General features: G+C 36.0%; 3 long non-coding RNA genes and 1 pseudogene across 3 annotated transcripts; 3 read left to right on the forward strand and 1 right to left on the reverse strand.

Moving 5' to 3' along the window:
* LOC129437111 (protein NLRC3-like) overlaps positions 1 to 18857 on the reverse strand; it is a 433660-nt pseudogene that overhangs the window by 147120 nt on the left and 267683 nt on the right.
* On the forward strand, positions 355 to 4709 carry LOC129415919 (uncharacterized). Its single transcript, XR_012367920.1, has 3 exons — positions 355 to 510; positions 1488 to 1604; positions 3658 to 4709. It is a non-coding gene; the product is annotated as an uncharacterized lncRNA (long non-coding RNA).
* LOC141361758 (uncharacterized) lies at positions 5462 to 6899 on the forward strand. The gene is made up of 3 exons (XR_012367938.1): positions 5462 to 6031; positions 6112 to 6226; positions 6351 to 6899. It is a non-coding gene; the product is annotated as an uncharacterized lncRNA (long non-coding RNA).
* LOC141361754 (uncharacterized) lies at positions 15490 to 18021 on the forward strand. Its single transcript, XR_012367929.1, has 3 exons — positions 15490 to 15695; positions 17399 to 17495; positions 17857 to 18021. It is a non-coding gene; the product is annotated as an uncharacterized lncRNA (long non-coding RNA).

The following is an 18857-nucleotide window of genomic DNA, read 5'->3' on the forward strand; positions in this document are numbered from 1 at the left end:
GATGTTTTGATGATTTAAGGAAAATTTACGTAGTATTGAATTTTAATTCAGAGTTTGTTAATGACACTTAATCATTAACAAACATTTAAAAAGGTTTATTACAATACTAATTGATAATATTAAATTAATGTAATAATCTTGTTTTGTTACACCATAAATCACTGAGCGCACAAACGCTACCCCAGTTACAAGCATGGGTGGTTGACTTCATGCAGACATGCGCAGACATCGAAGTACCGCGAGAGTGATTCAAAAGCCCACGAAACAGTGTAATCACGCGGTACTGTGATGTCATACTGGTTAACGCTAAGCCACGTGAAGCCGGACACAAGTGCTGCACTAATCTCTGGGCTGGAGTAGCCTGTGGTTTTTAAGGCTTTCGTGTCTCGTTGCGTTAAACGATCGCAGAACGATTTATTTCTCTTTTTCACCTCGATCTTTGGCCTCTTGTGATTTAACAAAACCAACATGTGAAGTTACAACGCTGACGAAGGAGTTTCATCAGTAGAGGTAAGTAACCAACTTTATGTTATGCATGTAGTGGATCTACAGATTGATTGTCGTATATGATCATTATTTTTTGGTTTGTTTGTTTGTAACGTTTATCAATGCAAGCCAAAATCAAGCTGCAAATCCTAAAGGCAAGGCACGTTGAACATGTAACGTTAACGTTAACCGCTTTTCTCAGCGGTGGTGGGGTAAACATTAGCTAAGTTAGCCCAGACCAGCCCCTGTTTAACTTAAAGTTACTTGAGTTATAAAATGTATCAATCTTCCCGCCCGACTTGCTTGGAGTAAGTTAACGTTATGTAAACGACCTGTATTCACAAGAAGCCTTAAAGTTTTATAGCGAAGTGGTTTGATAATTGAGTTAATATATTTTAGCAGTTGTATTAGCTATAAAGTTATTTATATTTGTGAATTAATTCGTATTTTTATCAGTTTCTAACAACACATACATGACAAAAGGCTGACGTAACGTTAATAACGTTAAGTTACTTACCAACACGAACAAACTGACAGAAAAATTAACTTAAAGCCAACAATTACAAAAAAAACCATATTATAAATGAACATAAACGTTATGTTTACGAATTATATTATTTACATGTTAATAATGATGTTAAATGCGAAGAAAATGTTGAAGTGTGTCTGAGGAAATAACGGTCATATGATGAAAATGGCGCTCACATGACGTACGAATGGCCTCGCGACAACTGTCTATGCTCGCGACCAGCTCGCGCTTGCGCGACAGAAGGGTTAACTTCCTGGATAATAACAAATAACCAAAGTTTAATATTATTGCTGGATTTTTTATAATGCTTAATAAATGATGCGTGTAAATTTACACATATTTATTACGTCACTGACATTGTTTTATTGCGTTTATTTCTTTTATATTGATTGAAAATTAAAACCTTATTTAATTTACCTAAAATTTGTTTGTGTTTAACACTGTTTTATGTTGTTTTTCTGTTTAATATTAGTGTGTCCTGGTAAACGTGTGCTCGGAAACATGCAGATTACAGTATTTACAGAGCCGACCTTGAGGCTATTTTTTTGCATGACATCCACTGATGGATAATCTGTTTACCTAAAAACAGGTAATGTATTCATTGCAAATATGAATTCACAAGTATATAATTTCACAAATATTAAATATTATTTACAATTATTATTAATGATGTACATATTAAATGACATGTTCAGTTGTTATGTTAAGTTATTTGAAGGATATGCATGGTAGATCAATTAGATTATCTTTCTCACTAGCTATAAGCAGCATGCTATATAAATGTTCCACTTAAAGGTGTAGCGGAGGATTTTCTCGAATTTTAGAAAAGAAACGCCTTCTCCGCTTTTTAAAAAAATGCAATTGCGCAATACTCCAGATTGACAACTAGGAGGACCAATAGTCTTGATGATCCACCCGGAAAACCTCAATTCTCTGCAATACCTTTAATGTTTAATGCTCTTTTACCTTGATTGTTAGGGTGGTGTTCATACGAAGCAACTTATTGCTCATCTGCTTGAGAGAAAGTTACTGCTGGGACTCTCCTGCTAAGGTTGTCTTAATTCTAAAAAGAAATTAAGTCATTTAGGCTTAGGTCATAGCAAGTTTTGAATGAATGACTTTACAATCTGTTTTAATAATGTTTATTTACAATGTATTTTATTCCACTTACCTGAATCGTGCAGAGGCTTGATGTTTAGTCCACCGGTTGTCTTCTCCAACCTCTGAGTGAAGTGGTCGTGTTAACCAATTTTTTTATCTTAGTGCACAGTAAGTGTGTCTACATAGTATAAACGCTTAATAAACTGATAACGTGTAAGGTCATTTAAATGCATAAAACGGTTTTCTTTTATAGGGTAAAGCCCATAAATGGCAAAAACTGATTGGTGCAGGTAGTTTTTTGCTCTTAACCCAGATTTTAACGTCTTTTTTGCCGTTTCGTATGTGCGTATGTCCCCACCTGTGATAGATAAACTTCACAAATAAAAGGAAATTAAAATGCTTGAAACATGTTAATGTAATAAGATGATTTTTATAATATCATAATAAGATAATTGTCCTCTTATTATGTGCATGTAAACATACTCAATGTCTTTGTTTATCCTTTGTCTGAAGTCACACTGAGTGTGAGTAGTAATTTGTCCAGTGTTGCCATGAAATCTAATGATAACTGCAACTCCTTCAGTCTAACATGATGGTTGAATTACACACAGATAAACTCCCACTTTATAGACCACAAGATTTGAGTTCAGGCAGATTACGATAGTTGATTGAGTTTAGTTGTAATTGTTTGGCAGTTGCCTCATATTATTATTGATTTTGACAATTTTCTTACAGCCCGTGTCTGTCAAAATGACAGACATTGAGAAAGTTTAATGCAAACTCAGCTTGTAAAGCAAATTTTAAACTGATCGTCTTCATTCTGTCACTAGCCCACTGCCCACCACAATCCATGTTTACCAGCTGTGAAAGTGCAGGCCAAAAATCTTCCTTCACATGTAGATAAGGTAATTAATTATTTGGTCACTGTTTCTGTCACTGGTGCAAAATAACTGCCCTAGAGAACATGAAGAATAGCCAAAACTGTGGTATTGCGCTAGCCCTAAAAATTTGAGAATCTTGATGTTTCTAACACATGGTACAACCGCGTAGCAGGCATGGGCCGGTATAAGATTCTGGCGGTATGATTACCTTTAGCAAAAATACCATGGTTTTACAGTGTTGCGGTATTGCCATTGCTACACTAAATTTTTTTATTTTTAAATGCAAGGTAAAAATAAAGCCTTTAAATTATATTATATATAATATTTTCAAAATGTATATTACATGTAAACATCAAATCAATCACATGACTTAATGATTTAATGAATTTTGTATAAATACAGTTCATACCTTGGAGACGGTATCACAGACCATTTTAGTGGTTTTGTAACCTTGACTGTTTAAAACCTCGGTATACCTTAAAACCGGTAACCAGCCCATGCCTACCGCATAGTATCTATTATTTAGGTGGTTGACAGCTCTGTTTGCATGTTATTGCATTGGTAATAATTTATTGTTTATAGTCCAATATTGATTGTGAGAATTATTTCAATTTCCTTAAAAATGTTCTAACAACTTTTTCCTTTCTTTTCTTAATGCAGCACTTCAGGAGAAACCTGCCTGTGATCTGCTAAGATGCACAGATTCAACTCTGGCCCATTGTCATCCCAACCCCTTATCTGCCATCAGTTTCGTTTAGTGTCGGTCTATTTCAAAAGTTCTTATAAACTTTAAATGAGACTTTGTGTTAAGCAGGGGTTTCCAAACTTTTCATTTCACAACATATTAAGCCCAGGATACACAGCAGGATTTTTGCAATCCAATAAGACCTTATCACACTGTGTGACAAAAATTGTTTAAACTTCAGCAGTAGACTGTCGATGAAGACACCTATTGCATCTGAGGCTGCGACATCCGTCATCAGCATGCGCTAGTGGTAAACAAATACAGGTATGCAGGTCGTAGAAGCAAACACGTTGTTGATGTGCGTTGATCATGCTGAACTTCTTACACTGTCATAAAACTATCGTAGGTGTCTTTGGTCCCAGGACTGGGAAAACAGACGTCTTTAAACCTCTCACACTGTATGAGATAGGACCACCAATTAAGAGCCACGATCACAGAAATCTCCACGATTGTTTCACGATTGGTATTTGGTAATCTTTCATCTGGAACAGCCAAAAATCGTGCCGTGTATTATGGGCTTTAGACAGGTGTAATCTTATAGTATATCAAAACCATTGCTAATAATTAATTGGACAAACCATCACTACAATGCAACACTCGCTATCTTACGGTGCGACCCACAAGTGGGTCTTCACCCACAGCTTAAAAACCCTGAGTATGAGATAGAGTATGTTGTATTGTAATTAAAGTCACATCTAAGTGTTATGGAGCAGTTTGTCATTATATTAACAGTATTACGTGGTTCTTTCAGCAGTTACTACGTTACAGTGCTCTTAAAGTGTCCTGGTCAGCTTTGGGTCTTGTGAAGTAATGTTATGAGAATGTGATCAATAGCTTTGCAGTATTTTTTGTTACACTGTGGCTGTAATCATATTAACACATAGGTTAAACATTATATTAAAATTTGGTAAACAAACTAGTCAATATAATTCATGCTGTGATGCTGGATTAAACCTGGTCAAATGAATGTGTATTGTGTTTTCAATTTTTTATGAGGTTTCATCTATATATAAACATTAAAGTTAAAAGTTTCAACCTTAAGATATATAACTGTTGACAAACACACTTAATGTGAGTCACACCCAGTAATTATACTAAGCAGGAATTGCAGTAAGCATTAAAGCAGGGTCACCTTAAGATAATCAGCTTGTTGGGAATTGTTTTATTTATTTAAATGTATAACTTTTTTCATTTCAGACTGATACAACAGTCAGAGGGGCAGTGGCTGTTGGCAATGATCCTGTGTGTTTTGTATTTGTTAATATTGTGTAGTCAGAAAGAGTATGAGATCACCTTTTCTTGTGCATGGTGCTTTATCTAAGTGCCTTTTTAACGTTTTGAACTAAACGCAAAATGTCTATTGCTTTTTATTATACGTGATATGGGCTTTTATTAATTATATTTAATTATATTTTTGCTTCAAAATTAATGCCAACCCTTAAAAACCCGTTAACTATATTTTTAAAACAATTAAACAAGACATTTATTTAAAAAATGAAATGAGTTGGAGGTCTTTGCTGATTCGTCTGCGTTTGATCGGATTCAAGACCAAACGGAGATGCATTGCAGGCAGGTAGGATTTAGAATTTTTTTAAGATCTTAAATACGTCTTGTAGAGATATGGAAGACGTATTATTTAAAGACGATCGTCAGCAGATGTAAAGATCTTTACAAGACGTATCTGAGACGTACGTGTGCTATCTGGGTATGGTTATTAATCAGGCAAGAAAGTGACATGACCTGCTGCCAACTTTAATAAAAATATATTATCTTCTCATACATCGTTTTGCTATTGATATCATATTAAATAGCAATCAAATTGATTACTATTTTGAAAATGTATAATTGAAGATTCATATTGTCTTGAGTGCTGTTTTTAATATAAAAAGAATGTTGAGTTTTCAGAGTCTTTATTGTCATTTTTTTTGTGATAGGACGCTACCAGACTATATTTGAATACGGCATACCCATGAATTCTGGAACTGTTATTTCTTAACCCAGTTTGGAGGATAAGAGCTTACCAACTAGTTATGTGAGTACACACAGTACTTTAGTACTGTACACTGTCTCTAACATGATTATACTGAGATGATTTTGATTCAAATAACGGTTAAAACTGCACCCTTTTTGGTATTTTCTTGACCCTTTTTGTCTTTGAAAATCTGCAGAAATATGCTGAGGTGATGTATTGCAAAATAGCCAACATACAACAATTAAAGGATACTTGCAGCCTATATCCTGATGAAGATATGGATGACCCTCTGTCTGGTCAACAATAGTTTAAATATGGTAAGTGTACATGGGTTTGTTACTTTTACGGTTTTAAAGTTTAACTGTATACTCATGGTGTTTAAATTGTGTTTTGCTAGGACGGGACAGTGATGTAGCAGCTCTTCCCTGACTCATTCACTTCTTGCCTTCATTTGTGAAAGGAAGAAAGACTGGAGAGGGTCAATGTGCAACTGAAGCTACTGATTGTGCTATGTAAGTTTTTTTGGTATTTTGTTCTAGTTATTGATTCAGCAGTTTGTTTTCTTGCATTGTTCACCCATGTAAATGCATACAAGTTCATAAATACTCATCAAATACACTCTTTTAAAACACTTAGGTGATGAGCATCAATCCATGCTTTGAGGTGGATGAATCAGCACAGCCCTGCCTGCTCTGCGTTGGGAACAGAATATTTGCATCATTCTGGACCAAAAAGCCATTCCCTGCATGATGAAGACCACTGATGCAGCCTTCCACTACATCATGAATAAAACAACTACAGAACTAAATACCAGGTTGGAACGTATTTAAGAAAAATGAAACGTCTTTTGAATTGAAATGTCTGTTTTGTTATGGAAAAATCTTTAGTATTGTGAAGGATAGCATTTCTGCCTGCCAGTAAGGTAATTGCAGTGTATTTTAATGTTCAAGTTTTGAGTAGGGTGGCTAATTTTTTTTAACTCTCATTTGATTTATTAAAGACATTATAATAAGTGGTTTTCATGTCACTGCGCTGTGGTATAAGATAACTTTCATTATTCCATACTGTATTCTGTTTCTAATTGTAGCTGAGGTATTTAAATAAGCAGTGTTAAATGCAAAGTGTTGTGTGTATCAATGTAAATATTAAATGTGATGTACTTTAAAAAAAAGAGGTTTTGCAATATTTCTTGTCATTTTTCTTTTATAGAAACAACCCATTAGCAACAAAAGTGGCTATTACTCAGTATTTTAACACTTAACATTGTTGAATTCACATTACACTGGTGTTGACCTTAAATTAGGAGTGTTAATTTTTAACACTGTATTTGTGTGCCAACACCAGTGTAGTGTGGAAACAACAATGAATAGTGTTGAACAAAGTGTAAAATTTAACAATATTGAGTGTAAAATTAACATATAATGGGTGTTGTTAAATTAACACTACACTTTTGACTAAATTAACACAGTGTAGTGTGGACACATATACACACTTTGCCGGTGTTAAATTTGACACTGTGGGTGTTATTTTAACACCAGTGATTTTGCTGTGTACCTATATATGCCACACAGGAGACTTCAATATGGAATTTATGGCAAAAAAATCTCCCCTTAAAATGTTATTGGTCTTGCCTACATAAAGTGTTAAAGGAATATGACTTGGCCTGAAAAACATTTCAGTCAGAAGAATTTTTTTTCACTTTAATCCATGTCTATTCTTTTTGTATGTTATATATGTCAAAATATGTGTAAATAATAGAAAGGTCACTGATTAACACTTGCAATTCAGTATCGTGAGGGTTTTAAAAAATATTCAAAAGGTATTAAAAAAGGTATTAAAAAGTTGTAAATTTAACTTAAGGATTGCTGTATATACCCTGAAGCCTGCCCCATGACCCAGGTCCAAGCCTGCCCCATGACCCAGGTCCAAGCCTGCCCCATGACCCAGGCCCGCATCTGCCCCATGACCCAGGCCCGCATCTGCCCCATGACCCAGGCCCGCATCTGCCCCATGTTCCCGGACCATCCTGGCCATATGACCCAGGACCTCTCCTGAACTGCCCTGCCTTCGCCAAGAGGTCCTGGCCCGCCCGCCCACCCTCTATTGGACTTTATTATGTGTATGTTGGGCTCCGGGAGTCGCCCTTTAGAGGGGGGGTTCTGTAAGGTTTTGTTCTGTGTTTGCTTGTATTCTGTGTATTTTTGTTATTTGAACTTGTATTTTGTTACTCTGCTCTGTTCGGACTTTTATTTTGAAATCATCATGCCATGTCACGCTTCTCACTTCCTGTTTGTGTTTGTATATAAGTCACTTCCTGTTCACCTGTTCCCTGCTGATTAATGTTTAGCCTGTTGCAACCTGTTAGCCTGTTTTGTTTATCTGTATCTGTATCTGTATCTGTTCCTGTTTCTGACCTGTGCCTGTTTCTTTGGATTGTGATTGAACTCTGCCTGCCCCTGACATTGTGCCTGTTTTGGATTACGTTTTTGGATCTCCCTTATTGGATATGTTTGCTGGTCCTTTTTGGGATTTTTCAAATAAACACCTTTTGCAAATGGATTCACTTTCTTCATCGCTTTCTTCAAAGCCACAAATGTTACACTTTAATTATCAGTAACTTAAATTGAGATTTTAGTAAATTTAGGGCATTTACTAAAAAAGACGTGATAGCTCAATTCCAAATAAGCGCCGGAGTTGAAAATTTGCATGTGATTTACTACAAAGGCACAAATAAAATACACAGGCACAATAATGACATAAGCATTGCAATCTACTAAGAACAGCGCAAATTAGTACAGGGTAGTACAGGAAAAGTTTCTAAAGACACAAAGTTTATTAACTATAATTAATGTTTAAATAATGTTATAATATTCATTCCCGCTGCCATTGCATTTTCAAGTTATGCAAAAAAAACTTTTGCATTGTTTTTGGCTAACATATTTTGTCCCGTATGATGTCTTATGTATTTATAGAGAATGCCTTAACACATTTTGTTTCTCTTTATATTTGAACAGAATAATTTAACTTATTTGCACACTTTATGTAAGGTTTTGTTCTGTGTTTGCTTGTATTCTGTGTATTTTTGTTATTTGAACTTCCCTGCTGATTAATGTTTAGCCTGTTGCAACCTGTTAGCCTGTTTTGTTTATCTGTATCTGTATCTGTTCCTGTTTCTGACCTGTGCCTGTTTCTTTGGATTGTGATTGAACTCTGCCTGCCCCTGACATTGTGCCTGTTTTGGATTACGTTTTTGGATCTCCCTTATTGGATATGTTTGCTGGCCCTTTTTGGGATTTTTCAAATAAACACCTTTTGCAAATGGATTCACTTTCTTCATCGCTTTCTTCAAAGCCACAAATGTTACACTTTAATTATCAGTAACTTAAATTGAGATTTTAGTAAATTTAGGGCATTTACTAAAAAAGACGTGATAGCTCAATTCCAAATAAGCGCCGGAGTTGAAAATTTGCATGTGATTTACTACAAAGGCACAAATAAAATACACAGGCACAATAATGACATAAGCATTGCAATCTACTAAGAACAGCGCAAATTAGTACAGGGTAGTACAGGAAAAGTTTCTAAAGACACAAAGTTTATTAACTATAATTAATGTTTAAATAATGTTATAATATTCATTCCCGCTGCCATTGCATTTTCAAGTTATGCAAAAAAAAACTTTTGCATTGTTTTTGGCTAACATATTTTGTCCCGTATGATGTCTTATGTATTTATAGAGAATGCCTTAACACATTTTGTTTCTCTTTATATTTGAACAGAATAATTTAACTTATTTGCACACTTTATGTAAGGTTTTGTTCTGTGTTTGCTTGTATTCTGTGTATTTTTGTTATTTGAACTTCCCTGCTGATTAATGTTTAGCCTGTTGCAACCTGTTAGCCTGTTTTGTTTATCTGTATCTGTATCTGTTCCTGTTTCTGACCTGTGCCTGTTTCTTTGGATTGTGATTGAACTCTGCCTGCCCCTGACATTGTGCCTGTTTTGGATTACGTTTTTGGATCTCCCTTATTGGATATGTTTGCTGGCCCTTTTTGGGATTTTTCAAATAAACACCTTTTGCAAATGGATTCACTTTCTTCATCGCTTTCTTCAAAGCCACAAATGTTACACTTTAATTATCAGTAACTTAAATTGAGATTTTAGTAAATTTAGGGCATTTACTAAAAAAGACGTGATAGCTCAATTCCAAATAAGCGCCGGAGTTGAAAATTTGCATGTGATTTACTACAAAGGCACAAATAAAATACACAGGCACAATAATGACATAAGCATTGCAATCTACTAAGAACAGCGCAAATTAGTACAGGGTCACAAATAAGAGACCTCGGCAGGACATCGCAATGAAAATGCGGACTGCGGAGTGGGAAATTCCAGCTAAGTAAAAGTACACTATGAACCGGACGACGAAAGATGAAGGGTAAAATAAGTTTTGAAATACCTGATTTTACTTCTTGTGACTTCTCCTCTTTTCTCCAGCAAATTAAACATAGCATGGCTTGGCAAACTATATATTTATTTTAAAGTATGTTTCTCTGGCAAAATGTAATACTCCCCTCGCATTAATGTTAATGTAGGAAAACTTCCACAAAGCATATGCAATAAGGTCGCAAAAATAACACCTTTTCAGAGCTAAATATCTATTGCGTGTCTTTAGTAAGTTCAGTCGTTATTTAACGCCAAGATGATGGTTTGCGCAAGCTGTTAGTAAATCTGGCCCTTAAAGGGGTCATATGATGAATTTTTTTAATTTGTAAAATAAGTCTTTGGCGTTTCCAGAGTTCATATGTGAAGTTTTATCTCAAAACACCCTACAGATAATTAATTATAGCATGTCAAAATTGCCATTTTGTAGGCCTGAGCAAAATGTGCCATTTTTGGGTGTGTCTTTTAAAATGCAAATGAGCTGATGAAATGCAAACACTGATCGCAATGGTAGTTGTTTGTTGAAATAAACATGCTTCACCAGTCAGTGCTTTTTGCTTTAATGTTTAAAATTAATTAATTAATTAAAATTACTAATTATTTGTCTTTAAAACACAACTTTGGTTTAGTTTCGATGAAGGGGTACTTGAGCCTTACTGATAGGGCTGTGGGGGTACTTGGGGCTAAAAAGGTTGGGAACCACTGTACTATGCAATGGAAAAGAGACATTAGAGCTGTGACTGTAAGCTGTTGTGTGAACAGAAGAGACCCTGGATTATTTGTTTATGTGTACTGAATAATATGATATGAAAAAGTTGTATTTGTTCACATTAGTCAATGCATTATATAACATAAACAAACAATGAAAAATATAGAGTATATAATCATTAATTAATTCTTGTTTATGTCATTACAATAATTGACGGTGGTTCATGGTGCATTCACTAATGTTAACAGTTTCAACTTTGATTAAAAAATTATTAGTAAATGCTAAAATAAATACATTTACAATTAATAAATAATTAATAAGAGATTCATTAAAGGTGGTGATATTCATGTTTTCTTTTTATACAGTATAGTGAGTTATTTAGCTGTTTCCCCTTAATCTGAAATGCCCTGCAAACTACAGCTACCTATATATGCCACATGAGACTTCAATATGGAATTTATGGCAAAAAAATCTCCCCTTAAAATGCTATTGGTCTCGCCTACATAAAGTGTAAGGTAAAGGAATATGACTTGGCCTGAAAAACATTTCAGTCAGAAGAATTTTTTCACTTTAATTCTTTTTTGTATGTTATATATGTCAAAATCTGTGTAAATAATAGAAAGGTCGCTGATTAACACTTGCAATTCAGTGTTGTGATGGTTTTAAAAAATATTCTGAAGGTAGTAAAAAGTAGTAAATTTAACTTAAGGATTTCTGTATAAACCCTGAACAGTACTGTTTGCACTTTAGGCTTCACAGAGCGCGTGCTACGTCGGGTATTCGGAAAGAAGGTGGTAAGCTGTTTTAAACAACTTTGGTGAAGAAATGTGGACGTAAACTTCAGGTGTGCTCGAATTTCAAGCAGCATGTGTGTGGAAACGTCCGTAAACAGTGCAGGGGTAAACGCATCATCTGTATTAAAACATTATGATTGGCCCGAAGCTGTCAGCACGGTCTGACGTTGTCCGTTCTAAATGCCGGTAATCCTATATTTTTCGTTCACACATAGCGCTTACCGGTAAATTACTGGTAATCTTACAACCTGTCTTACTCGTAAATTGGCAGCACTGATTTACCGGAAAGGTTCTGTTCACACATGACCTGTTAACTGCAATTTACCAGTAAATGTTTGCACTGTTCAGCATCTCTTTGGGGGGGGGGGGGTTAAAGTTGATATGACCTAAGTATTCCGACCCTTTACTCAGAAGTAGCAGTTACAGCCTCAGGTCATTTTGGGTATGACACAGCAATCTTTGCAACTTCTGGATTCATTTGTAACCAAAGCGATCAGAAGCACCATTCACTTCTATAGTATTCTTTTATCCTACTATGGAAGTCAATGGTGCTTCCGGTCAGTTTGGTTACAGACATTCCTCAAAATATCTTGATGTGTTCATCAGAACCCATCAGCAACCATCAAGAGAAATTGGAGGCAGCTAAGCTAAATTGCAGATATTGATGCAAATGATCTGAATATGTACAGTATTGTTCAAAATAATAACAGTACAATGTGACTAACCAGAATAATCAAGGTTTTTAGTATATTTTTTTTATTGCTACGTGGCAAACAAGTTACCAGTAGGTTCAGTAGATTCTCAGAAAACAAATGAGACCCAGCATTCATGATATGCACGCTCTTAAGGCTGTGCAATTGGGCAATTAGTTGAATTAGTTGAAAGGGGTGTGTTCAAAAAAATAGCAGTGTGGCATTCAATCACTGAGGTCATCAATTTTGTGAAGAAACAGGTGTGAATCAGGTGGCCCCTATTTAAGGATGAATCCAACACTTGTTGAACATGCATTTGAAAGCTGAGGAAAATGGGTCGTTAACGTGCGCTAAGACAGTACGTACGTTCGCGTTAAGCATTGACAGCATCCGCCATGTTGACGTTATCGTGTGACCTATGACGTAGTAGACTTGTTCGAGTTCATGCGGAACCACAAGAACCGACAGGAGATTGACATCACAATACCGCGAGAGCGAATCTAAATCAGACTTCTCCTTATGATTTCGGGAATCGCTCTCACGGTACTTTGATGTCATCCACCTGTTGGTTCTTACAGGGGTGCATGAACTCGAACAAACCTAATAACAGACATGAAAACGTATGCGTGTGTTGTGTATGAGGGACAGGTGCACTAACACCTGATTGCATCAGTAACTTGACAACTCTACTACGGTGTCTGATATATTACACATTATTTTGTAGTGGACAAAAATAAGTTAAACAAGCAAATTTTAATTTAATATCTATTGTCACATGACAGCTGTGCTTGAATACAAACTAGACAATGCAGGCAATGTGGTTATATACAGTATTGTTCAAAATAATAGCAGTACAATGTGACTAACCAGAATAATCAAGGTTTTTAGTATATTTTTATTGCTACGTGGCAAACAAGTTACCAGTAGGTTCAGTAGATTCTCAGAAAACAAACAAGACCCAGCATTCATGATATGCACGCTCTTAAGGCTGTGCAATTGGGCAATTAGTTGAATTAGTTGAAAGGGGTGTGTTAAAAAAATAGCAGTGTGGCATTCAATCACTGAGGTCATCAATTTTGTGAAGAAACAAATGTGAATCAGGTGGCCCCTATTTAAGGATGAAGCCAACACTTGTTGAACATGCATTTGAAAGCTGAGAAAATGGGTTGTTCAAGACATTGTTCAGAAGAACAGCGTACTTTGATTAAAAAGTTGATTGGAGAGGGGAAAACCTATAAAGAGGTGCAAAAAATGATAGGCTGTTCAGCTAAAATGATCTCCAATGCCTTAAAATGGAGAGCAAAACCAGAGAGACATGGAAGAAAACGGAAGACAACCATCAAAATGGATAGAAGAATAACCAGAATGGCAATGGCTCAGCCAATGATCACCTCCAGGATGATCCAAGACAGTCTGGAGTTACCTGTAAGTACTGTGACAGTTAGAAGACGTCTGTGTGAAGCTAATCTATTTTCAAGAATCCCCCGCAAAGTCCCTCTGTTAAAAAAAGGCATGTGCAGAAGAGGTTACAATTTGCCAAAGAACACATCAACTGGCCTAAAGAGAAATAGAGGAACATTTTGTGGACTGATGAAAGTAAAATTGTTCTTTTTGGGTCCAAGGGCCACAGGCAGTTTGTGAGACGACCCCCAAACCCTGAATTCAAGCCACAGTACACAGTGAAGACAGTGAAGCATGGAGGTGCAAGCATCATGATATGGGCATGTTTCTCCTACTATGGTGTTGGGCCTATTTATTGCATACCAGGGATCATGGATCAGTTTGCATATGCTAAAATACTTAAAGAGGTCATGTTGCCCTATGCTGAAGAGGACATGCCCTTGAAATGGTTGTTTCAACAAGACAATGACCCAAAACACACTAGTAAACGGGCAAAGTCTTGGTTCCAAACCAACAAAATTAATGTTATGGAGTGGCCAGCCCAATCTCCAGACCTTAATCCAATTGAGAACTTGTGGGGTGATATCAAAAATGCTGTAAAACCAAGAAATGTGAATGAATTGTGGAATGTTGTTAAAAAATCATGGAGTGGAATAACAGCTGAGAGGTGCCACAAGTTGGTTGACTCCATGCCACACAGATGTCAAGCAGTTTTAAAAAACTGTGGTCATACAACTAAATATTAGTTCAGTGATTCACAGGATTGCTAAATCCCAGAAAAAAAATGTTTGTACAAAATAGTTTTGAGTTTGTACAGTCAAAGGTAGACACTGCTATTTTTTTTGAACACACCCCTTTCAACTAATTGCCTAATTGCACCGCCTTAAGAGCGTGCATATCATGAATGCTGGGTCTTGTTTGTTTTCTGAGAATCTACTGAACCTACTGGTAACTTGTTTGCCACGTAGCAATAAAAAATATACTAAAAACCTTGATTATTCTGGTTAGTCACATTGTACTGCTATTATTTTGAACAAGACTGTACATAGTGAAGCAATCTCTTGTATTTACTTAAAACAACAGGAAACATGAATAAAAATGAATGAATAAAACCATCATAATAAATGAAAACGTATAGAAGTGAATCCCATATGAAACAAAACTTTATTCAAATGTATTTTTCTAATAAACCATCACATATTTACTGTCATCTCAACACAGCTGTGATAATTCTACAGCTTTATTTTCATGAATCAGCTGACCACTTTGTGGTATATCCTGGCCGGTCTGTGCGTGAAGTCAGTGTGCCGGGGAACAGCCCTGTGTAACGTATCAAAATCACCCGATTGGCTGGTCTCCGGTCGATTGCTTTGCTTTCCCGTGGCATCATGGGAAAGCTGGGATAGAAGTGTCCATCCGATGCATGCTTCAGAATATGGGCGAACTCAGTAGGGCATCCGGGGATTTCTCGCCTACTGATTTTATGGATACTGAGGATTCGGACGTACTACTCTGTTCACATGCTGTTTTCCCTACTACAATTTCAGTAAGTAGGCGGTTTTGGACTATACTTAAGTAACCGTGCCTCTGAATCTCGCAAGAAGTAGTCCAAAACCCTGCTAATTCTTGCCTACCCTTTTATGTATACTGAGGTTTCGGACATACTATTCGTTCGCCTACTGCTTTTTGCCTACTATATAGTACGGCAGTTTGCGGTTTCGGATTCAGCCTAGGACTATAATGAATTACTACGGGAAACAATTCTGCCAAATGCATAAATGCAACAAAGTATATAGTCAGTATGTGTTCATAATTATTTTCTACTTATTAGAAAATACATGTTGTTGTTGTTTTAGATTAACTACATACGGTCCCTTGGGGGAGCCAACCCAGGTGAAGTCCACTGAAGTCCTGAGTGCCTACAGCATGAAAGGGAGGAAGGGTAAGTAAGCCTTTGCGAAGGCTCAGAATCTGCCATTTAATAATAGGCAAACTTTCTTTTTCGTCTCATTGTTTAAACTCATTTCTGTCCATTTATTCTCAGCAATATCCAATTAAAAGAGACAGAATAAGATTGGACCAGAATATCACACTCTAAATTCTGCTGGGTTATTTTTAACCCAATGCTGGGTAAATATTGGACAGAACACATGGGTTACCTTTTAAATCAAGCACTGCATTAACCAGTATAGGTTTATTAATTATTTACTAATGCAGTATGCCTACTAGAAATGGGTAAATTAAAGGAATAGTCTACTCATTTTCAAAATTAAACTATGTTATTACCTTAACTAAGAAGAGTTGATACATCCCTCTATCATCTGTGTGCGTGCACGTAAGCGCTGGAGCATGCTGCGACACTTTGATAGCATTTAGCTTAGCCCCATTCATTCAATGGTACCAATCAGAGACAAAGCTAGAAGTGACCAAACAATGTTTTTCCTATTTAAGACGAGTAGTTATACGAGCAAGTTTGGTGGTACAAAACAAAACGTAACACCCCTCTAAGCAGATTTAAAAGAGGAACTATATTTTATGGCGTAATAGCACTTTTGGGAGTACTTGGACTCGCCTAAAAAAATTCCGCTCCCCTTCTCCCTCTCATAATCTGAGAGGGAGGGTGTTACTGCGCCGAGTCCAAGTACTCCCAAAAGTGCTATTACGCCATAAAATATAGTTCCTCTTTTTATCTACGTTTTATTTTGTACCACCAAACTTGCTCGTATAACTACTCGTCTTAAATAGGAAAAACGTTGATGTGTTTGGTCACTTCTAACTTTATCTCTGTTTGGTACCATTGAATGAATGGGGCTAAGCTAAATTCTATCGAAGTGTCGCAGCACACTCTAGCGCTTACGTGCACGCACACAGATGATAGAGGGATGTATCAACTCTTCTTAGTTAAGGTAATAACATAGTTTAATATTGAAAATGAGTAGACTATTCCTTTAAGGCATGCTCAAGAAAAAAAGTGGCCAAGGAGAAAAAACATTACGTTAGGACTGATGTGATTTGTAACTGGTACTGATGTGCTTATAAAATAAGAAAAAGATATAAATGATCAGAATATCAACTTGCATAATAATTAGGCATGTAGTAATCATAACAACAGTTACAACCATACATCACAATTGTGGTTATACAGGAGTATGAGTATGACATGACATGATGAACTTGTATGTTTAATTCAGTGGTGGCAAACGTTGGTCCTGGAGGTCTGCAGTCCTGCAGAGTTTAGCTCCAGCTCTAATCAAACACACCTGAACAGGCTAACATCAAGGTCTAAAGAGTTACTAGAAAGCTACGGGCAGGTGAGGTTTTATCAGGGTTGGAGCTAAAATCTGCAAGACTGCCCTCTCCAGGACCGATGTTCGCCATCCCTGGTTTAAATGGTACACATTTTACAAGGCCAATTCTTATGAATTTGTACAGAAAATCATACAAATACCTATGATTATTATACAAATAAGAATGAATTAAATCAGTACAATGAGCCACCTCGTAAAATAGATAGTACTAATTGCCACGAGATTGTGTTTTTTTTTATAATCAGCTGAAAAATTAATTTAATTCTTTTATCGAATTGTATTTACAATCTACACATTATAGAAATTATTGACTGTGATTATTTTATTTTATGTACAGAATAAACACAGAAAAACTACAAGGCATTAAAGGCCCTTGACGTGGAAGACTTAATTGCATTAGCCCTGAAATTTGCCCCACACAGAAATTTAAAATGGTAATCATATTCAGTGTTTCCCACAGGATTTAGAGAGACTTTTTTAGAGCATGTGGCGATTACGTCACACGCTAATTAGCATATATGTGACGTGTTTGCGTTTGATCGAGTGTTGGCACCTGAAATATGTTTAATTTCTTCTCTTTTATCTGTCACATTATATTGCATATTACAGTTTTTCTCAGTTGCTTAAACACATTTACTGAAATTATGCCTCATATTCTCTAAACAGTAAACACAATTGCATAACATCTCACACAATACTCCAAGTATTATATTTTCAGGTCAAAATGAAGCTCTACACTCAAAACCATGGAGGCAACAGTGAAGCGACTCAAATTAGGCTTTGCTCGTGGCTCAGCCTCCCTCATAATCATACCATGGACAAGGACATGGTCAGCTAGAGTGGCTTGAATTTCATCTGAGACTGCTTGTCACCTTTCACCATGTCCTCCTCCTCTTCCTCCTCCTTCAACAAGTCCTCTTCCTCCTCCTTCTTTCCCTCCTCCTCCACCTCTCCCTCCTTCTCCTCGACCTATTCCTTCATTTTTCTGTGAATCCATTTTTCCAAAGCTCAGTGAACTGATTCAGGTCCTTTATCTATCTATTGAAGGATTTGATGCGTGTTCAGTTTTGACTCTTAGTGTTTCCACCTTGGTAACTGTTTGCTGTATGCTATGGTTTTCCCGATATTTTATCCATAGTGCAATTTTTTATAAGACATAGCATTTTTACGCTATATCCTATGCTATTTTACATTTATCTACCTCATGTTTAAGATATTACCATTTATTTTGTTTTCATCTAGCATTTATCTACCTCATGTGTTTATGGTTTTAGCAATTATCTACCATATATCAACCTCATGTTTTAGCATGTATTTTGTTTTCATCTAGCATTTATCTACCTCATGTGTTTATGGTTTTAACAATTATCGACCATATCTACCTCATGTTTTAGCATGTATTTTTGTTTTCATCTAGCATTTATCTACCTCGTGTGTTTATGGTTTTAGCAATTATCTACCATTTATCTACCGCATGTTTTATCATTTATTTTGTTTTCATCTAGCATTTATCTACCTCGTGTGTTTATGGTTTTAGCAATTATCTACCATTTATCTACCGCATGTTTTATCATTTATTTTGTTTTCATCTAGCATTTATCTACCTCGTGTGTTTATGGTTTTAGCAATTATCTACCATTTATCTACCGCATGTTTTATCATTTATTTTGTTTTCATCTAGCATTTATCTACCTCGTGTGTTTATGGTTTTAGCAATTATCTACCATTTATCTACTGCATGTTTAATCATTTATTTTGTTTTCATCAAGCATTTATCTACCTCGTGTGTTTATGGC

Source organism: Misgurnus anguillicaudatus, chromosome 24, assembly GCF_027580225.2.
Source record: "Misgurnus anguillicaudatus chromosome 24, ASM2758022v2, whole genome shotgun sequence".
Classification (NCBI taxonomy): domain Eukaryota; kingdom Metazoa; phylum Chordata; class Actinopteri; order Cypriniformes; family Cobitidae; genus Misgurnus; species Misgurnus anguillicaudatus.